The sequence below is a fragment of the Stylophora pistillata genome, chromosome 4, assembly GCF_964205215.1.
Source record: "Stylophora pistillata chromosome 4, jaStyPist1.2, whole genome shotgun sequence".
Classification (NCBI taxonomy): Eukaryota; Metazoa; Cnidaria; class Anthozoa; order Scleractinia; family Pocilloporidae; genus Stylophora; species Stylophora pistillata.
This window is the reverse complement of record NC_142522.1, coordinates 33,985,022-34,004,917: the sequence shown is the minus strand read 5'-3', so window position 1 is coordinate 34,004,917 and position 19,896 is coordinate 33,985,022. Positions and strand designations below refer to the sequence as shown.

Genomic DNA, 19,896 nt, shown 5'->3' with positions numbered 1-19,896 from the left:
CACTGAATATTTTGCGAACCTAACACAGTCCCTTAACTAACCGCATAGAAAGCTTTGTTTTTGAGTGTACCAAAAACACTGCTCATGTTGGGTAGCCTGTGAACAGGAATGAAATTCAACCATTCTTCTGTGGTATGGCATTAATATTGTCCAGTAGATCTAAGTAGAGTTTGAGAGCTTCCTCTGCTGTTGTAGCTGGTTCTAGACCTTCATCCTCCATGATTAGATCGCAGAGCTCTTTAAAGTAGGGACATCCTTTCGCTTGTGGTTGCTCGGCACACGTATCCTGTGCGATTTCGATTTCGTCGATGTCAACAGGAGTCATTTAATCTTGACTCTCAGCTGATGCTGGAACGAAGTAGAGTACATCTGGCTTTCCCGACGTGGATTCCACATTGCTGGACGGTCGAATTCGGTGAACATTCCATTCCAGTGCAGCTCTGTGTAGTTCACTTTGTATGACATCCATGAAACAGAACTTCAGGCATTCGCGGTGTATTATATCATCATCGTGATACAAACCAGAATCTCTCAAGTCCTTAAAATATGTAATTCAGTCCACCATTCTGCACATCCTTGCCTCAAACGTCCCCAATATGCTTCAATACTTTGGTTTGCCGTAGATTTCCCATACATGAAACTTTTATCACTTGCAAAGTCGTCATTCATGGACCGCCGAAAGAAACGCTGAATAGCTGCTAAGTTCCTGTTCTCAGATCCCCTATCTCAATGTACAATCCTTACCGTATCTCCTAACTGTCTTGCATAGTCTACGAAATATTGAGCTACTATACGAGGGTCGTTGTTCGAAGATGCAACCTCCAGCCATAGGGTCCTTCGAGTAAAGCCATCAATTGCATCATGAATGCAGAATCCAAACGGTTTTAGTTTGTCGTAGCCGTCAATGTGCCATAAGTAATTTGGTCCTTTACACCTGTAAATTTGTCGTCGTGGTCTATGCTGTGACCTATGCTCCACCCCTTCAGGATCAAAAACCCTCAAAACATGTCGAACGACTTCCCTCATAGTAACAAGACCGTGCTGATTGATGAGTCTCTGATGCATCGCTCGATATCCGAGAAGGCTTCCACTCCCCTTCAGTTCCTCCTCGACTGCTTCAACCACCTCATTCAAATTACTTCGACGCCGACGTCTTGTACATCCCAACCGTCTGAGTATTCTTTTCAATTGTCTTAACGAGTTCCCGATACCATGTACACTTACGAGAAATAATGCAATTTCAGGTGCAGTAAGCCCAAGATTGAAGTAGTCCTTGATTATCTCGTCGCGCATTACTGCATTGTTCCTTATTGCCGGAGAGTAAGATGGAAGCTCTGCCAGCGATGTAGAGCACACCGAAATAAAAGTGAAAACGGCGAAAAACTTCATAGCTATACTGTAAATACTGTAAAGCCAAGGCAAAACAGACTACCTATTGTTTATAGGAGTCTACGTTATTTTCAAATAAAACAACCTGGCCGGCTGATGCACCAGGCAGCTAAGTCGCAAGAAAGTAGCAAGAAAGTCGCAGCTAAGTCGCAAGAAAGTAGCAAGAAAGTCGCAGCTAAGTCGCAAGAAAGTAGCAAGAAAGTCGCAGCTAAGTTGCAAGAAAGTAGCAAGAAAGTCGCAGCTAAGTCGCAAGAAAGTAGCAAGAAAGTCGCAGCTAAGTCGCAAGAAAGTAGCAAGAAAGTCGCAGCTAAGTCGCAAGAAAGTAGCAAGAAAGTCGCAGCTAAGTCGCAAGAAAGTAGCAAGAAAGTCGCAGCTAAGTCGCAAGAAAGTAGCAGCTAAGTCGCAAGTGAAAAAAAAGAGAGAGGAAAGTGTATGTCCCTTTGAAGCCACCGTATGATTGTTTTGTTTTTCCTTCCTCTGGGTTTTTTCTTGGGAGTTAAAAAATCCGTTCTCAAAGAAAAAGTAGGCAGATCTTCCTCGTCTTGTTCTACTGTTGTCATGTCTAGTTTAACTTTTTTTTCGGAAGTTTTCCCGTTTTTCAATGAAAAACGCTGAAGTCACCCGCGAGAAGAAAATTTTTTCGCGAGGCATTTGTTTGCTGGCGTCACCAGCGTGCACAAGGGGAAATTGAGGCACGCTCGCACAAATTTACAAGCTATGTCATTATGGTACTCGTGTTTGGTATGAATGCCATGGCTATAAAAGAAGCCCGAGTGAACGCTCCTCGAGCGTCTAGTTCTCAGTGAAAAATAGCCGCTATTTTGGATTTTAATGACAGCGGCAGGCTGGGGAGAGAAAGTAGTTTTTTCCTAGGGGTGAGCCGACGGTCAAAATAAATAAGGGAAGGGGCTGGGGAGCGGGAGGGAATATAACGCATCTTTTCGCTTTTCCCCCGCCCCCTACCCCCACCTACCACTCTGACTCCAAATCAAACATGGCTTTCAGATAAATGATCACGAGCTTTTAACGTCAACTCGCCCTAATAAGAGGCTTGCACTGCAGGCTACTGATTAGGTAAACGCCACTGTTTCAACAGAAGTCCACACGGTGTAGTAAGCTGAGTTAGAAGACACTTTGTTGCTGAAATGATGCGCCAAATCAGGGATAAGACTTGGCAACCAGAAAACCACAAACAACCCTACTATGATACTAACTGTTTTAGCATGAAGCTCTTTTCTGTTCTCTTAAAACTATCTTGCATTGCTTCTGTGCACAGCTGCTCGTCGTTTTTATGCTATTGTAATGTACTGAGACAGCTTTTAAAATTTGAAGGCAGCAGGACACGACGATGAACATAGGAAATAAAATTGTTATAACTGTAAAAGACAGATGTGCATATATAATGTTGATAAAACTCTTTTATCCTGAACCATGAAACTTGAGCAAGACAACACAAGGGACATACGCCATACCTTAGCTAGGAGTAAATAGCATCTCCTGTTGGTGAGAAAATCTTGGTACTGCAGAGGATAGATGATGGCTACATACCTGTCCAAGCTAACACAGCATCAGTTAAATGATGTGGCCACAGTGGTGTGGATCCACAGGTAATCCATTCCCCTACCGAAGGTTTCCAAGAAGGTTTTAGACTGAATTATAACCTAAACATCTTACGACCAACCACGCTGGGTCCATAACAAGTCCTACTAAAAAGTCTTTTGCGACAAATGAGGTCAGGAACAAGTTGAATATTTTTCTTAGAGATCTTTTTCTTCTCTGCTCATTTCTACTGCGTCGATTTCTATTCAAAACTAACGTTTCTCTTCTTGTCAAAAAATGTTCGATGAAGTGAACTGTTCTTTACTTTGGACGAAACTTTTCAATTAAGTAAAAGATCTCAATTTTTGCTTTTAAATCGAGTTACAGACCTCAATTTCCAATTTGCGTTTATTTTCCAAATGCTTTCAACTCCGATGCTGATGAGATTGAAGCTAGACTTCCGCCGCTATTATTGCCATCTTTTGTTATGTTCATACCGTTTTATCGTTATCTTCTCCGTGCAAATTGATCTTTGTTATTGATTCTCTGTTGTAAGCATTGTTTCTCTTAACGGATGGTTTTCGTTGTTGCTCATTTTTATCGATATGTGGTTGATAACTCGAGAGAGAATTGCCACTCGCGTGGCGGACATCGCCGAAACGCCGGGAGGGACTCCTCGAATTCTAAGCATTGAATGTCTGTCGTAAAAATTAGATTGATCGATTTCATAACTTCGTTATTTCTCTAACCACTTTGTAACTTCAGTCTACCTCAGCAGTAAACTGTACATCTACTGTTCCCAAATCAGCCGCCTGATTAGCTCATGTTGTAGAGCGCTGGACTACCGTGCGGTAGGTCGAGGGCTCGAGCCCCAGACCGGACCAGCATTCGGGGTGTTAAAATAACTGAGGAGAATGTGCTGCCTTTGCTATGACATCTGCAAATGGTTAGACATCCTAGTTGTTATTGCGGGGAAGAGACGACTACAGATAAACTCAACTCAACCTTTTAATCCCTACCTCGTGGTTTCCCTACATACCATAATACTATAGACTAGTGTCCAATCTCCTAACACTAGTCTTATCAGATGAGGACGAAAAACCGTAGGCCCCGTCTCCTGCATCTTCTCTGTATTGGTTAGCAGTTAGTTTGAATCTGAAATTGAGGGCATCTGCAAAAATTTCCTCTAAAAATTATAGTGCTCACTGCAGTCTGGTCAAAGTTCCCCGAAAATTTTTGTAAAACGCCGTGAGCCATAGGATATGGCGCTATGAAAATCCTCTGTTCTGTGTCCGCTTTGCGATTCGCTTTCTTTGGTCCTTTGCGGGCATTTTGTTGATGCACGCCGTGTTCAGGACAAATTAAGACATTTCTCGCCTACACTAAGGCTTGATGGAGTGAGAGTAAATTTCCTGTAAAACACTTAGTGGTAATTTTAGTCAGTTTTATTTTACTGTGATGGACAAAAAGCTTTTAAAAGAGAACAGTGAGAGAGAACAGAATAAGATGATAAAAAAAGGAAATTGTATTGTCCTAACTGTAAAAAAAAGAGAGATACAACGTTAATAAAGCTGTCATATCCTAAACCATGAACCTTGATTATGGCAAAATTTCTGATTCAAGAGCACTAAGTATAATACCGGTGCAATGCTCTACCAATTGAGCAAACAAGACAACAGTACAGGGAGTTGGTAATAATGTTGGTTCGTATTAAACCCGTCGAAGTGATATAAATCAATGAATTTTGAATATATGAAAATCATATATGTATACTGCGGTTGCATGAGATGTATGAAAGCGATAATAAACCCTACTTATGTACTAGTGGAATCGAAAGAAAGCCTGAAAAAAAAAATTCAGGCACGTACGGGATTTGAACCCATACATTTCATGAAACCGCAGTACACATATAAGATTTTCATATATTCAAAATTCAGTGCTATACGTGTCGTAGGTTGTGTTTAGTGACTTCTACTGGTCGAATTTTTGTTGTTAGCTATTGTCGTTTGCGAAGGCTGTTCTGGATGAAAGTTGTTTTGGGAGTGGCACATTGAGATGTTGAGAGAAAGTAGGGTAAGTTCTACATTACTAGCAAGTGCTACTTCGTGTTTGATATTTCGTGAATCTGGCGGTTACGAATGTAATTCTATTTCAACTGTTAATTATTGTAAGGAATAATAAAGCGTTTCAGTTAGTTGTTTAATTTTCCTTTCAAAAATATAATTCGTAATTTTAGTGTTCGAATGATTGTTTCTGATAAATCCAAATTTAATACACTAGATCTGGTGGGCGTGTCATCATACTTTGTAGGTCTGGGTGACTCTCCCCTGTTAAAGAGGGTCCACCATTCGTCTTTAGGGGTACTTTTCAATTGCTTTGAAGGTTGTGCCTTCGCTCAACTACGATCTCACCGACCCTTTCTCGATCTTAGTCTACGTTTGAATCTATGTATTCGTAAGGATTGCTTCTGGTTCCCCAAAGATAAGCAACTGCGTAAGAAGCATAGCCCCTACGGTGCTAAATGGCTGTCCTTCTTCATGTCCTTGCCCATGAAAAAGAAAAACAGAACGGTATATCGTAAAGTTCTGTTTAATCGACAGTTAATGACCAGGGAGAATGTAACCGAGGTTTACGCTTCTATAATGACTAAAAAAATTTTGTTCAAGCAACATGTTTTGAGTTGAAGTCCATCCGGCTACGTTCGATACCTAGAAAATTACAGCGCTATTAATATTGTCATCTCTCTATCTAACTTCTTTAATTAAGTTCAAAATCTCTCTAAAGTGAGGCATTCCCCTGTTTCATTTTAAAAATTGAATGGATCAGACCGTGAACTCGGTGTCGATTATCTTTAACCCCACTTTTCATGGTCGAAAAACTCATTTGAATTACAAATAATTTTCAAAATTAATATTCACAGTCTGCGCACAGTCTGCGCACAGTCTTGCACGTGGAAATGATGGAGCTTATGACTACAAGAAATTTGAGCGCCTACGGAGTCCAGAAACATGTAATTTCGACCCTATTACCCAGCTTAATACCGTCTATTCTGTCCAGTTCGGCGAGTGGTTCTTGCACTGGATCAAATGGTTTTGTCGAGGATTCATGGTTTTCACTTTGTCACGACTTTTCTTCGATTCAGGTAAATAACCTATTAAAAGCTACCTTTGTATAGGTAATCACATGATTTCGAGTGCAATTTGGAATAAATAAGCACGAGTAAATTTTTTCAAAGACTAACAAAATTGCATGAGCCCGTAGGGCGAGTGCAATTTGTGGTCTTTGAAAAAATTTACAAGCGCTTATTTATTCCAAATTGAATGAGAAAATCATGTGGTTATCTGTAAATAATATACATGAAAATATACCAGGCAGCTTCTCATAACTAATCAGAAGAAAAGCGCGCATCACGAGCAAAGATAATTTTTTCAAACCCTGCAATTGACATTGACCTTGACATTGACCTTGACATTGACCTTGACATTGACATTGACCAATCATTCTGACCAATCAGAATGTCTGGTTTGTTTCTTTCTTTGCACTGAATTAACTCTCTTCTGCACTGAATTAACTGAAAAACGCATTCATCTTAACCAATCAGAACTGAGAATTTTTTTCATGTATATTATTAGGATAGTAACACACTGTTTATCGTTCTCGTTGTGGCCCTTGTTAAATTAACTCACGGCAGCAATTGTCAAAAGGAAGAACGAGAACAATGTAGGACACTGGATTTCTCCAGACTGTTCTTTATATGATTCCAATGGCACTGACGAAGAGAATTTGTTTGACAATCAAAGGATTCTTTAGTTGATGATCACTTCCTTAATTCTCATGAATTTTGTGTTTGATTCAGCAATCTTACTGTGAGGAGAAATAAGATGCTTGTCACTCTTAGAGATTAAATGGTTAAACGGCACTTGTTCTTTCCCCTTTTAGGGACGGACCATTATTTTTCTGGAGGGGGATATGAGAAATTTTCTTCTGCAAACATTTTTTTAAACATATATGTCTCCGCAAACTATTTTTTTCCAACATCATATTCATGTAAACGATTTTTTTTTAATTTTTTTTCCGCATTTTTTTTATTTATGCTAAATATTGCCATTGCCTTATTGAACTATTTTACGAAGAATGTTATAAATTAACTATTTTTTTCGAACATCATCTTCATGAAAACAATTTTTTTAAATTTTTTTTCCGTGTTCTTTTCATTTACGCTAAATATTACCATTGCCTTATTGAACTATTTTAAGAAGAACGTTGTAAATAGTACTATAGCCACTTATTTTGTCGATATACATTTGTGATAAAATATCCTACCTGACTTCTCTGCAAACATTTTTTTTTACCCTATTATCTTTGCAAAAAATTTATTTTGTCTTTTCAGACCCTGCAAACAATTTTTTTCGATATTTGCCAGAAAAATAATGGTCTGTCCCTTACCTTCCACCCTAAGGGGTGATCGTGAAAATATCATAACGTAGATTCGTAGCCGTAGACAGTTTCTGGTTACCAGAGGATTCATTCCCATCTCTCACACAGAGACCATGTAAGGCATCACTTTCTTATATTTATTTATTATCAGGGACCTGAAAATAGTTACATGCTGTGTACCTACGTCCCAACCATAACACTAACATAACGGAAACCAGGATAAATTCTGTCTTTCCATGATCATTTAATATCAAATATGGAGGCTCCACACAGAATCTTCTCCCTCTCTATATGTGTTGATTTCTCGAGCATGCTTGAAAAAGGTGTTCATGGATTCGTGATGTATTTCCCTTTTTCCCTCTAGAAAATCGAATGAGAAAGCTCGGAGGTCAAAGAATGCTAGAGAGAAAGAATAAAGAAGAATATGCGATAAGGTTGGTCTGTTCATTTTTGTAACAAATTAACTCATTAAGCCTTGTGACTCTGGTCAAGGCTCAAAACTAACCAAATTTAAAAATTGAAAGAAACTGCAACTGAAATCCATTCCATTTTCTCACAATCTCGAATATCTTCATTCGCCGTCAGTCCAATTGAATCGACTATTTCCCAACTTTCCTTGATCTCGTCATGCAAGTAACTCTTCAGCGAGCTTAATTGAAAGTTATACTAACATGACTAAAATAGTCAAAACAATTACAGTTAGTCTTCCTTTCAAATACCACATCTCTTCCGATACTGATCGTAGACATTTACGCGATCCTAGTCATAGGACTGGCCCTACTTCGCAGCCAGTTTTTGTTAGTAGAAAATTAGAAGATGTAAAACTAGGTTTGATCGTTGAGTATTCGAAATACTCAAACCGAAGTTGAACGTGCAAGCGGACTTCATACATGCAAATTTTTTTGTTTAGTTTTAAGTTATTCATTTTTGTTAAATATTTTAGCTAGTACCCTTAAGTATTTTAAGCCTAAAATTTTGTCATTGTTTGAACTTAATAATGACTTAAAGTTAACGTTGAAACGTCGTCGACTAGCTTTTTTCGCCCTTTTTAAAAAATGTATTATAATAATTTTGAGAGCTATTTTATCGAAATTTTTGCTAGTCAAATGTTTCTCTAAATCGCTTATTCTAGTTTTAAGTTAAAAGGCCAAAAGTCAAAGTTAGCTAGGTTATTCCCAATTTAATACACATTTGTTTTACGAATGCTTAGCAAGTTATTACAGTAAGACGAACGGAATCTAAGTTTGTCAGCAGAAAATGTGGTGGCTCCAAATGAGTTTTTCGATTCTGAAATCGTTGACCTTTATTATTAAGAATGAAAAGCACTCGGATTTCTTTGTATTCACAATATATTTGTCTCTTTTTCTTCATATGATGAGTATCAAATAGAAAACGAGAACACCACGAAACCAAGAAAGAGAAGAAAGGAAGATACACGACAACTTCCAACAAGGTTAGATAGTTTAATTTTATTTCAAAATAGCTATCTAAGACTATTCGTCTGCGTTGAACAATTTAACCTGGATTTGGCGATTGTTTGAAGTTAATTCGAAACTTACTCATTCAATCATGAGGAAAACAGGAAACCAAAACATGAATTAATTTCTTCACTTCCTGGTACCTTCGACTTCTTTCCGATGGAGCTGGCTTTCGATTGTTTTCAGTTGTCTTCGTTTGATGAATTAAATGCTATCATGAACATCTTTTTATTTGTTTCACCTATATCAAAGCCCTAACTCTGCTCTAGGCCACGATTAAAAGATTTTCATTTGCTTTTTCGGGATGCTTTTTATTAACAGAGTGAGTGAGTGAATACTTTATTAATGTGTCAAGAGATTTAGCTACCAAGCTAATTGGGGACACAACAAAAAATTTCCTATCTACAATAAAATATATAATCGGAGATAAACAGACAATCATTCACAGCAAAATGTATCAATCACATGCATATAAAATCTAGTTAATAAGAAGCTATTATGTAATACAGTCATTGCATTTGCATGACCCATCTAAAAGGTTCTTAATATTAATTATCCTGATGGCTTTCTTTATTTAAAAAAAAGGGAGCACTAGATATAATAGGCCGGCGAATTTTCTTGCCTGCCTTAGCATAATGATATGCTAGGATGACAGTTCTAGGATGACAAATTTCGGTCAAACTGAAGCCTGAAAGTCTCAGCTCTTGAGGCTAAACAAAATTTGATGTTCAGGATTTTACATCGCTCAAATCAAGTTATCGAATTTTATTTTCGATCTCCGATACATGTAGATAATACTTTCTGAAATTATTTCTTCCTTCGATGATTAATGAATGTCCCTTCTTTTGAAGTAAAAAAAAATTAAGCATGCTCCTACAATTGTCATTTCTTAATTCTCTTTCAGAATAACTTTTGAGATCTCTGATAAGTTTGGTAGTCTTGTAATTTCTTACAAAAATGAATATTTTTCTTTTTTTGTCAAAACTGTTAAACCCTCGGAGCCTTATTGAAATTAAGTTGAATCTTGAACCGAATTAAAAGTGCATACTCCAAAAGTATTTATCAGCATAAGAAGACACACAGGGCTTGCACTGTAAGTATCCCGGAGAGCTTCATAGCGTTAGTTTTATTTATTTATTTAGCTTCGCCAACCGGCAGGGACTCCGCAACAGCTTGCGCCAATTACTGCGGGCCCAATAAACCTACCCATCCCACCCCAGGGGAGGACATCCATCACACAGTAATCTCGTGTGTGGGAAATTAACGTCTCCTACCCCAACCCTGCAGGAAACGGGACCTCCATTTATTCGTCCCTATCCGAGAGGACTAGAATATCTAACCATTTCTTGATGTTATAGAAAGGCAGCAAATTCTTCTCAATTATTTTAAGAACCTGAGTGTTGGTCCGGCCGGGGCTCGAACCCTCGACCTCCCGCACAACAGTCCAGCGCTCTGTCGTACGTATGATCCTTGCGATGATTATGGAGCACTCCGAGATACTTACAGTGCAAGCCCTGTGTGTCTTCTCAAGCGGGTACGCCAAAGGTTTTGCGTTTCTCATCAAAGTACGTAGTTCGTTTTTGATTTTTAAGATCTTCGAGTTTAAGAACAAACATGGAATATACCTTTCTGTTTGTTGTGAGCGCTAGGAGTTCACTCAATTTTAAACAATAAGTCTCCAAGATTTTTATTGAGATCACGTCGAAAAAAGATCTTTGTTAGGTGATGATAAACTCAAGAAGCAATTTGAGAAACACAGATTAATTTTGGAGCTTACTATTACATGATATAATGTTTGTTTCTCAAATTTATCTCTTAAGGTTTTGAATCCGCAACATGTTAAATATTCTGATATGTATGGACAGGGCGTCATCAGCAACTGACTCGTACAGATTTAATTCTAACCACATTCATGAAAAATATTTGAGTATAATCATTGGATGTTCGAGCTCTAAATTAAAAAGGATACTCAAAAGTTTTTTTTTCTCTCCAATTGCTTCTAAAGTTTTTCATTAACTCCATGATCCAGTACTTCATGATTGAATAAAAATCTTGGGCTCTTGAAGCTGAATCCAATTGAAAATGTATGCTTATCAAATTGACCACAATTTTCCATTGTCTATGACTTTATTGATCATAGAAATGACTGAACAATGCCGGTTCAAAACTAAATTGCAACCACGAGGCGAAGTTTGTCACTAACGTATATCGCACTTTTCTAGACGCAAATCAATAAAAATATTAGAGCCTAATCATTAATAATATCAGAGTTCTTGAGACGAAAAGCAAAGTACAATAGCATGCTCGAAAACTGAACTTAATCTTCGTATCTCAAGGTGCTTCTATAGTTTATCAACAACTGATAAGGAACTTTTTGACGTGATAACATAAACATCGTAAAGCCTAGTTAGCAACTTCATGTCTAAGCTCATGAGCTCAGCTTAAATGCGAATTGAGACAGCCTGCCCCAAGAATTCATATTTCGCGATTTGTTCGCGGAACTCATTCTTAATCTCAAAGTGGTTTTTAATGTTTTGGCAGAGAACATCGAGAGCCTAACTATTGCATGCTTTTCCGTGTAATCCTGTGTTAGATATAGGTATATTTGGCCGGCTAAAATAAATTTGTAGAAAATTTCATTACTTGACGAGGGAATTACGCATTTAATACCATAGGTGGTAAATAACTTCTTAATTGTTTTGGCGCGAAATTTCAGCGTTAATTTTTAATTTCACATGTGAAATTACATAATTGCCATGGTAATATCTCTTGTATCTCGATCAGAGCCAAGATGGCGTCGAAATTTAAGACGGCGACCCTTGAAGAAGTTACGAAATTAAAAGAAGCGGCCGAAAATTATTAACAGGCACGAAGAATTCGAAAGGTACGGTGGCTTCAAAGGGACATACACTTTCCTCTCTCTTTTTTTTCACTTGCGACTTAGCTGCTACTTTCTTGCGACTTAGCTGCGACTTTCTTGCTACTTTCTTGCGACTTAGCTGCGACTTTCTTGCTACTTTCTTGCGACTTAGCTGCGACTTTCTTGCTACTTTCTTGCGACTTAGCTGCGACTTTCTTGCTACTTTCTTGCGACTTAGCTGCGACTTTCTTGCTACTTTCTTGCGACTTAGCTGCGACTTTCTTGCTACTTTCTTGCGACTTAGCTGCGACTTTCCTGCTACTTTCTTGCGACCTAGCTACCTGGTGCATCAGCCGGCCAGGTTGTTTTATTTGAAAACAACGTAGACTCCTATAAACAATAGGTAGTCTGTTTTGCCTTGGCTTTACAGTATAGCTATGAAGTTTTTCGCCGTTTTCACCTTCATTTCGGTGTGCTCTACATCGCTGGCAGTGCTTCCATCTTACTCTCCGGCAATAAGGAACAATGCAGTAATGCGCGACGAGATAATCAAGGACTACTTCAATCTTGGGCTTACTGCACCTGAAATTGCATTATTTCTCGTAAGTGTACATGGTATCGGGATCTCGTTAAGACAATTGAAAAGAATACTCAGACGGTTGGGATGTACAAGACGTCGGCGTCGAAGTAATTTGAATGAGGTGGTAGAAGCAGTCGAGGAGGAACTGAAGGGGAGTGGAAGCCTTCTCGGATATCGAGCGATGCATCAGAGACTCATCAATCAGCACGGTCTTGTTACTACGAGGGAAGTCTTTCGACATGTTTTGAGGGTTTTTGATCCTGAAGGGGTGGAGCATAGGTCACAGCATAGACTACGACGACGAATTTACAGGTGTAAAGGACCAAATTACTTATGGCACATTGACGGCTACGAAAAACTAAAACCGTTTGGATTCTGCATTCATGGTGCAATTGATGGCTTTAGTCGAAGGATCCTATGGCTGGAGGTTGCATCTTCGAGCAACGACCCTCGTATAGTAGCTCAATATTTCTTAGACTATGCAAGACAGTTAGGAGGTACGGCAAGGATTGTACGTGGAGATAGGGGATCTGAGAACAGGAACTTAGCAGCTATTCAGCGTTTCTTTCGGCGGTCCATGAGTGACGACTTTGCAGGTGATAAAAGTTTCATGTATGGGAAATCTACAGCAAACCAAAGAATTGAAGCATAGTGGGGACGTTTGAGACAAGGATGTGCAGAATGGTGGATTACATTTTTTAAGGACTTGAGAGATTCTGGTTTGTATCACGATGATGATATAATACACCGCGAATGCCTGAAGTTCTGTTTCATGGATGTCATACAAAGTGAACTACACAGAGCTGCACTGGAATGGAATGTTCGCCGAATTCGACCGTCTAGCAATGTGGAATCTCCGTCGGGAAAGCCAGATGTACTCTACTTCGTTCCAGCATCAGCTGAGAGTCAAGATTACATGACTCCTGTTGACATCGACGAAATCGAAATCGCACAGGATACGTGTGCCGAGCAACCACAAGCGAAAGGATGTCCCTACTTTAAAGAGCTCTGCGATCTAATCATGGAGGACGAAGGTCTAGAGCCAGCTACAACAGCAGAGGAAGCTCCTCAACTCTACTTAGATCTACTGGACCATATTAATGCCATACCATAGAAGAATGGTTGAATTTCATTCCTGTTCACAGGCTACCCAGCATGAGCAGTGTTTTTGGTACACTCAAAAACAAAGCTTTGTATGCGGTTAGTTAAGGAGCTATGTTAGGTTCGCAAATATTCAGTGTGGCCAAATGTACATCGCAAGGTATTTATTGTTGGTCAGATCTAATGCCGCTATCATTTTGTAGCTGGATACCGAGCCACACAAGTAAATAAATTTAAAATGTTAATTGAAATCAACTTTATTTCTTCTCTGTTTCCAACATGTTTTCTAAATGTGGAAAGGAACTTAAACTCTTGACACTAAGAACGGATTATTTTCATTCATAAACTACACACCTGTGGGGGAGAGGAATTGCCTGACCCACCAGTCACACTCTTTACAGTACAGTGTATTGTAAAGATATCATCTGGCCTGGTTATTCGAAATCTATGAACTCAACAAGGTAGAACAGCAAATTAAATAGCAGGTAACGAACTATTTTCCATTCTGTTTTAAAAGTGTTATGTTAACACAACCTATTAGAGTACACATGAATGACATGTATAAAAAAGAAAAGAATAATTAATCCCCTATTGCAATGAGCAGCATTATCCTTATTATCTCAGTGCAAGTATGTCGCCCCTGCAAACCGAACCAAGAGCTTGCAAATCTCCATCTGTTGCCATCCTCATAGCTGTAAAGTCCATCTGTAGTAAGGAAAAATGAGTTTATCTTAGAGAATAGTATGGAGTCAAACTAGTCAAGTAAAATAAGCCACTTGAGGTGTAATATGAATACGTAAACTGTGAAAAAAAATACATAAAATACTTGCAGGTCCTATGGGTATATTTCCCAAGATAAGAAACACAAAAAGGAAAAAATGGCAACAGATACTATAGAATAATACAGGGATGTACACAGATATGGAAGTGCTCAACTCAATATATCATGTACAGCAAACAAATAAGATCTTGAGTTTAAATGGAATTTCTCTGCAAGTGTTCAACTTAATATATCAAGCAGTAAATAAGTAAGATCTTGAGTTAAATGCAAGAAGAGAAATTCCATATGTATACAAGCAACATTTGCCGTATATCATGTTCAACATGTACATGTACATGCCATATATCAGGCCCAACATTTGCCCTACATCAAGTTCATCTACATTGGAATGTTACATAAATTAGTGGGTAAAGGACTACATGCTTGTCCAATTTGGAAGCAATTAAATTTTAAAAAAAACTTTTTTTCTCTCATCCAATTATTTCCAAATCAATTACTTTGGATTCTAGGAATGATAAATAGCTACCAATATAAAAATTATTTTGTATGCAATGAAATTAACTTCACTAAACACGTTTGGGAGTAAAATTTCTCTCAAATTATTAACTCAAAACCGAGGTTAGTCTGGCTAGTTTTAATACTTACAAAAAAAATTTAATTGGCAGCCATTTATGAAAAGGGTCAAAACTATTCCCAGTGAAGCACAAATAACCGTCCCATCTTGAAGTAAATGATTAAAGGTTTCTCGAAAGTAAACCAGACGTAACAAGAAGGTAAGGAAAGTGTAAAAAGACAATCTGAGATATCAAATTTAAGTGCGCCACAATCTCGAGTCCAGTACAGGAAACAGTTCGTAATGAATTCTTACCCTTTCGTCTTTAAACTGTTGGCAAACGCCATCTTTAATCCCACGTTTTTCTTTTAAAAAATTGAAAATCTAAAGAGAATGCAGCCAAATATAAGTTTTTGTACCCTCAGCATTTCTAATTTGAACGAATGACAGGAGAAAGTGTCAAAATACCTGGCTCGGACCTCCGGAACTAGCTGTTCTCTTGGAGAATCCACGTTGTTTATCGGCAATGCAACCTAGCCTGCGTCGCACTCGGCCCAGCTAGGTAGCCAGGCAGCTAAGTCGCAAGAAAGTAGCAAGAAAGTCGCAGCTAAGTCGCAAGAAAGTAGTAAGAAAGTCGCAGCTAAGTCGCAAGAAAGTAGCAAGTCGCAGACAAGTCGCAAGAAAGTAGCAAGAAAGTAGCAGCTAAGTCGCAGCTAAGTCGCAAGAAAGTAGCAAGTCGCAGATAAGTCGCAAGAAAGTAGCAAGAAAGTCGCAGCTAAGTCGCAAGAAAGTAGCAAGTCGCAGACAAGTCGCAAGAAAGTAGCAAGAAAGTAGCAGCTAAGTCGCAGCTAAGTCGCAAGAAAGTAGCAAGTCGCAGATAAGTCGCAAGAAAGTAGCAAGAAAGTCGCAGCTAAGTCGCAAGAAAGTAGCAAGAAAGTCGCAGCTAAGTCGCAAGAAAGTAGCAAGAAAGTCGCAGCTAAGTCGCAAGAAAGTAGCAAGAAAGTCGCAGCTAAGTCGCAAGAAAGTAGCAGCTAAGTGGCAAGAGAAAAAAAAAGAGAGAGGAAAGTGTATGTCCCTTTGAAGCCACCGTAGAAAGGTATTTTTTGCGAAGAAACTCAGAAAATTACGAACTTTAACAATAATGTATGTTTTAAACGAAAACTATAATCTTCTTCATGTCAGGCTCCGTTTTCGATAGAATAAACCAGTAAAAACAATTACGGTTGTGAACGTAATTTGTCACCCAAGATGTTAAAAGGTAATCAAATGGTTTTCTCGTGAAATTAGGAAACAATTTCAATTGCGTTTTTTCAAAATTCTGATACTTTCCCTCGCCTAAAGGTTCGGTAAAAAATTATCAGAATATTGACAAAACGCGTGTGAAATTATTTCCTAAGTTCACTCGTCGCCATTTGATTACACATACAAATTTGCAAGCGAAAACCGATATCGCACGAATCGCGAAGCGATGAGTGCGATATCGGTTTTCAAGTGCAATTCAACGCGGAGTTCACGAGTCAAGTAATGGATTTTCCTTGAAACGCATGACTCAATAAAAACAAGATAAAAGAAAACAACATTACTTGTCGTTATGTATACGTAGATGCGAAACAATATCACCAAGCCTAGTTTTCAACTCGCAATTCCATGTTAAATACCTCGCTTCGTTAAGCAATCATGGCAGACAATTTTCTCGCCAAGTCTGAGTGAGTTAAGTCATTTGATTTCATGTCCATTTGAATCATCAAATGCAGAAGTAAGATTTTTTTAAACCGGGTTTAAGCTTATCACAAATTACTTTGAGCGATAATTCAGAATTAAGACACTTAAGCGACATTTAGATACAATAGCAAAGTGTAAAATGAGATAGATGGTTGTCTTTCTGCATCGGTTGTATTTTGTAACTGCACATTGTATATCGTATGCATCTATGCTAGGTTTTGAGCAACCGACTATAAACATAAGAATAACAAATCTCGCTGTGGTTAACGAATTTAGAAAAAGAGAAATGGTCCTCTAGGCATCCAGATCATGCACTGAAAACTTCATGCTCGTTTGTTCGCATTGTTTACACAACTATGAAGTGGTAAATTTTCAAGTCGCCTAATAAATATGAAAGACGAAGTATTCATTCTGTCAAGAGAGTGGGGTAAAGAAACTTATTCCCTTGCTCATTAAGGTCATATCTCTAGCATCTTTTAGCAAAGACATGTTAACACGGGTAGAAGTCCGTGTCTGAAAAACGTCGACTGCTTAACCTTCCTATTTCGCGCCAAGAACGAAGGCCTCGATCCAGTCTTACGCGGCTTCTCTGCCGTTCGCGTTGTCAAGAACGTCTGGTGCTTAAGCTCTCTAATGTCCCTAAAGGGACCTTAAGCATCGATGACTTTGGGTGTCACGGACGTTCGCCGGAAGTGATTTTTCAGCTGTCATTAGCCGTTGCTATGGATACACCGTCCGTCCCTGATGAAAGGTCACGTCGACAACGCAGGATCACTTAGTTTGACGTCCTGGAGAAAACGCAGAAATACAGGTGGATTTGAGATTAAAATTGCCGTACTTCGAAGATGATTTGATGTCATTCACTCCGATAACCACATTAAATTTTCTCGGCTGTTGTACTTGTAGTCATGTCAAGCTTGCAAGTTCCCGGTGAAGGAGGAAATTACGCTGGTCGAAGCAGATCCTCGAGGTTAGTTGTCATGCAGCTTAATTTTTTTTGGACGAAAATCTCTGAAGTCTTGCAAGTAGCTTAGCGTAATGCGTACTTTGAGAAAAAAATTCTTAACCTTAGTCAAAGTTCACTTCGCTACAACAGATAAATATCAAAAGTCGTCCGTTAGTTTTGTGCAACAAGCAGTCGGCAGTTCCTATTTTGTTTATCTTTTTTGTCCGGCCCGGCTCAAAGTGCGACATCTAGCTATACGAATGTACACACTTTTTTCTCTAGTAATCTTTCTTAAAGGACTATCTGAGATTGACGGAAATTAAAGAATATAGGTAGCCGTGATACCGCCCAAACTGGTTTGAAAATAAAATGTGTGTTGCAGCTATTAAACTTACTCTTACACGTAAAGCATATTATTTAAGCTTAAGAAATAGAGCACTTTTTCCGTGTTTATATAGCCTCATCTAAACACGAGGTTGGTTGGGAGAATTCAAGACAGTTTGTAGTTGTAGTTCATTTATTTGTTTAAGCAGGTTGATTAATTGGCAGCTGTAATAGCTGATGTGGACCTGCTGTCCTAACCCACCCATCCCACCCCAGGGGAGGACATCCATCGCACAGTAATCTCGTGCGTGGGAAATTAACGTCTCCTACCCCAACCCTGCAGGAGACGGGACCTCCATTTATTCGTCCCTATCCGAGAAGACTAGAATATCTAACCATTTCTTGATGTTATAGAAAGGTAGCAAATTCTTCTCAATTATTTTAAGACCTTGAGTGTTGGCAACTGTGGTGGTTATATACCGGCCATGCCATTTGTTGGCTAACTGGTAGAACTCATATTAATTACTTTACTGATGTACTACTATCCTCTGTATAGAACATTTAAATTAGCCTAAAATCGCTGGAAAACGAAGGATTCTCAGCTTGGGAATGAAAAATATAAATTTTTACCAAAAATAGGGTGTACGCTCAAAAACTGGAAGTAATGTATAATTGGGGGGACTTATATTTACATATGATACAGAGAAGTTTAACACTGCATTTTTTAATCAGATCAGATCAACTGGGCATGATGTTCATGTAAGCTAACTGGATACTTGTATAAGTTATCTTTTAAAGGCTGAAATTTCATGCATTGTTTAAAACAGTGGAAAAATGGAATGGAGTGAACAGAAAGACATTCTCCTGTGCCATGATGTCTTGCAGGCTGAGCCATACAGGGCTAAAGAGAAGACTGTGGGCAGAGCACAGGCATGGGAGAAAATTGCCAACATTCTCAACAAAAGAGCAGAGTTTAAAGTTAACAAGAGGTCTGTAAGAGATCATTATATGGTCCTGGTGGAAAAATTAAAAAAAAAAGACTTCACAATAGTTAAAAGCCAGTGGCATCAGTCCTGAGCCAACCAAGCTGGACAGACTACTCAAAGAAATCATAGAGAGAGCTGAGGCCTGTGATCAGTCAAGAGACAAGGAGGATGAAAACACAAGAGAGAAATAACAGAAAGAACAAGAGCAAGCTAAGGATATCAGGCTCAAAGCCATGGAGTCATTGAGTGAAACGAAGAAATGGTCACTTTCAGATGGGGATGGTGAAAATCAAAACAAGGCCAAAAAGAGGCAATCTAATGGAACTGAAATGGTGGCCTATTTGAGGGAGCAGGCAACTGAAGAGAACAGGCTAAAAGAGAGAGATATAGAAATAAGATCTGTGCAGTTGGAGAAAGAGACTGAGAGGCAGCAATTGCTTGACTAGCAGCATAACAGCCTGATGCAACTGCTGTTACAACAGCAGCAGCAGCAACAACAACAACAGTTCCAGTAACAACAACAGCAGCAGTTGCTACAAATGCAAACCTAAATGGCTCAACAGCAACAACAGCAGTATAAGATGTTTATGCCAATATTAGAAAAGAAAAATTGAAAAAAGAAGTGTAAATCCTCAAATATGAACACTCTCCTATCCACGAAAATTTGAAATAAGTACCCTGCCCCCTTCCCTGGCCCAGATTTGAACATTAATAATTGCTTTCAATTCAGCTTGTGAACATGTTTAAAGTGAACTGAAAAGGATCCCTCTTGAATAAGCACCCTACTGTTTTAACTCAAAATTTGAATAAGTACCCTGGGCACCACTTATTTGAAGATTTACAATATTATACCATGAAACATATATTTCATGCCTTTATTTTTTGTAATATTGTTGGATATCTTTTGAGCTACTCTTTTAAAACATTTTTTTTAAACTATGATTGTATCGGCCCCAATCAAAGCAGCAGACCGGTACATATTAATTTCATTGATCAAAAGAATCACCATCTACTTCAGTTGGAGTCTGTTAGTGTGATGAAATTGACTGCTTACATATTTTTATGCTTAACATATTTTTTATTGCTTGTGATGTCTTCATGCTTTCTGTATTTAACAAATGGTAAACACCACAGCGTACACTATTGAGTTATGGATGCACGCGGGAGGTTGCTAAGCACGAAAGAAGCGTAAGAGTCGCT

At 38.6% G+C, this 19,896-nt stretch overlaps 3 pseudogenes across 1 annotated transcript; 2 read left to right on the top strand and 1 right to left on the bottom strand.

The window, feature by feature from the left end:
• Positions 1 to 2,457: 2,457 nt before the first annotated feature.
• On the bottom strand, positions 2,458 to 3,970 carry LOC148733435 (beta-1 adrenergic receptor-like; annotated as a pseudogene).
• A 7,753-nt stretch (positions 3,971 to 11,723) lies between these two features.
• LOC148733434 (uncharacterized) lies at positions 11,724 to 13,627 on the top strand (annotated as a pseudogene).
• Positions 13,628 to 17,089: 3,462 nt separating this feature from the next.
• Positions 17,090 to 19,654, top strand: LOC148733433 (uncharacterized; annotated as a pseudogene). Its single transcript, XR_016000537.1, has 3 exons — positions 17,090 to 17,251; positions 17,347 to 17,410; positions 18,538 to 19,654. The product of XR_016000537.1 is annotated as an uncharacterized LOC148733433 (transcript).
• The last annotated feature ends 242 nt before the right edge of the window (positions 19,655 to 19,896 follow it).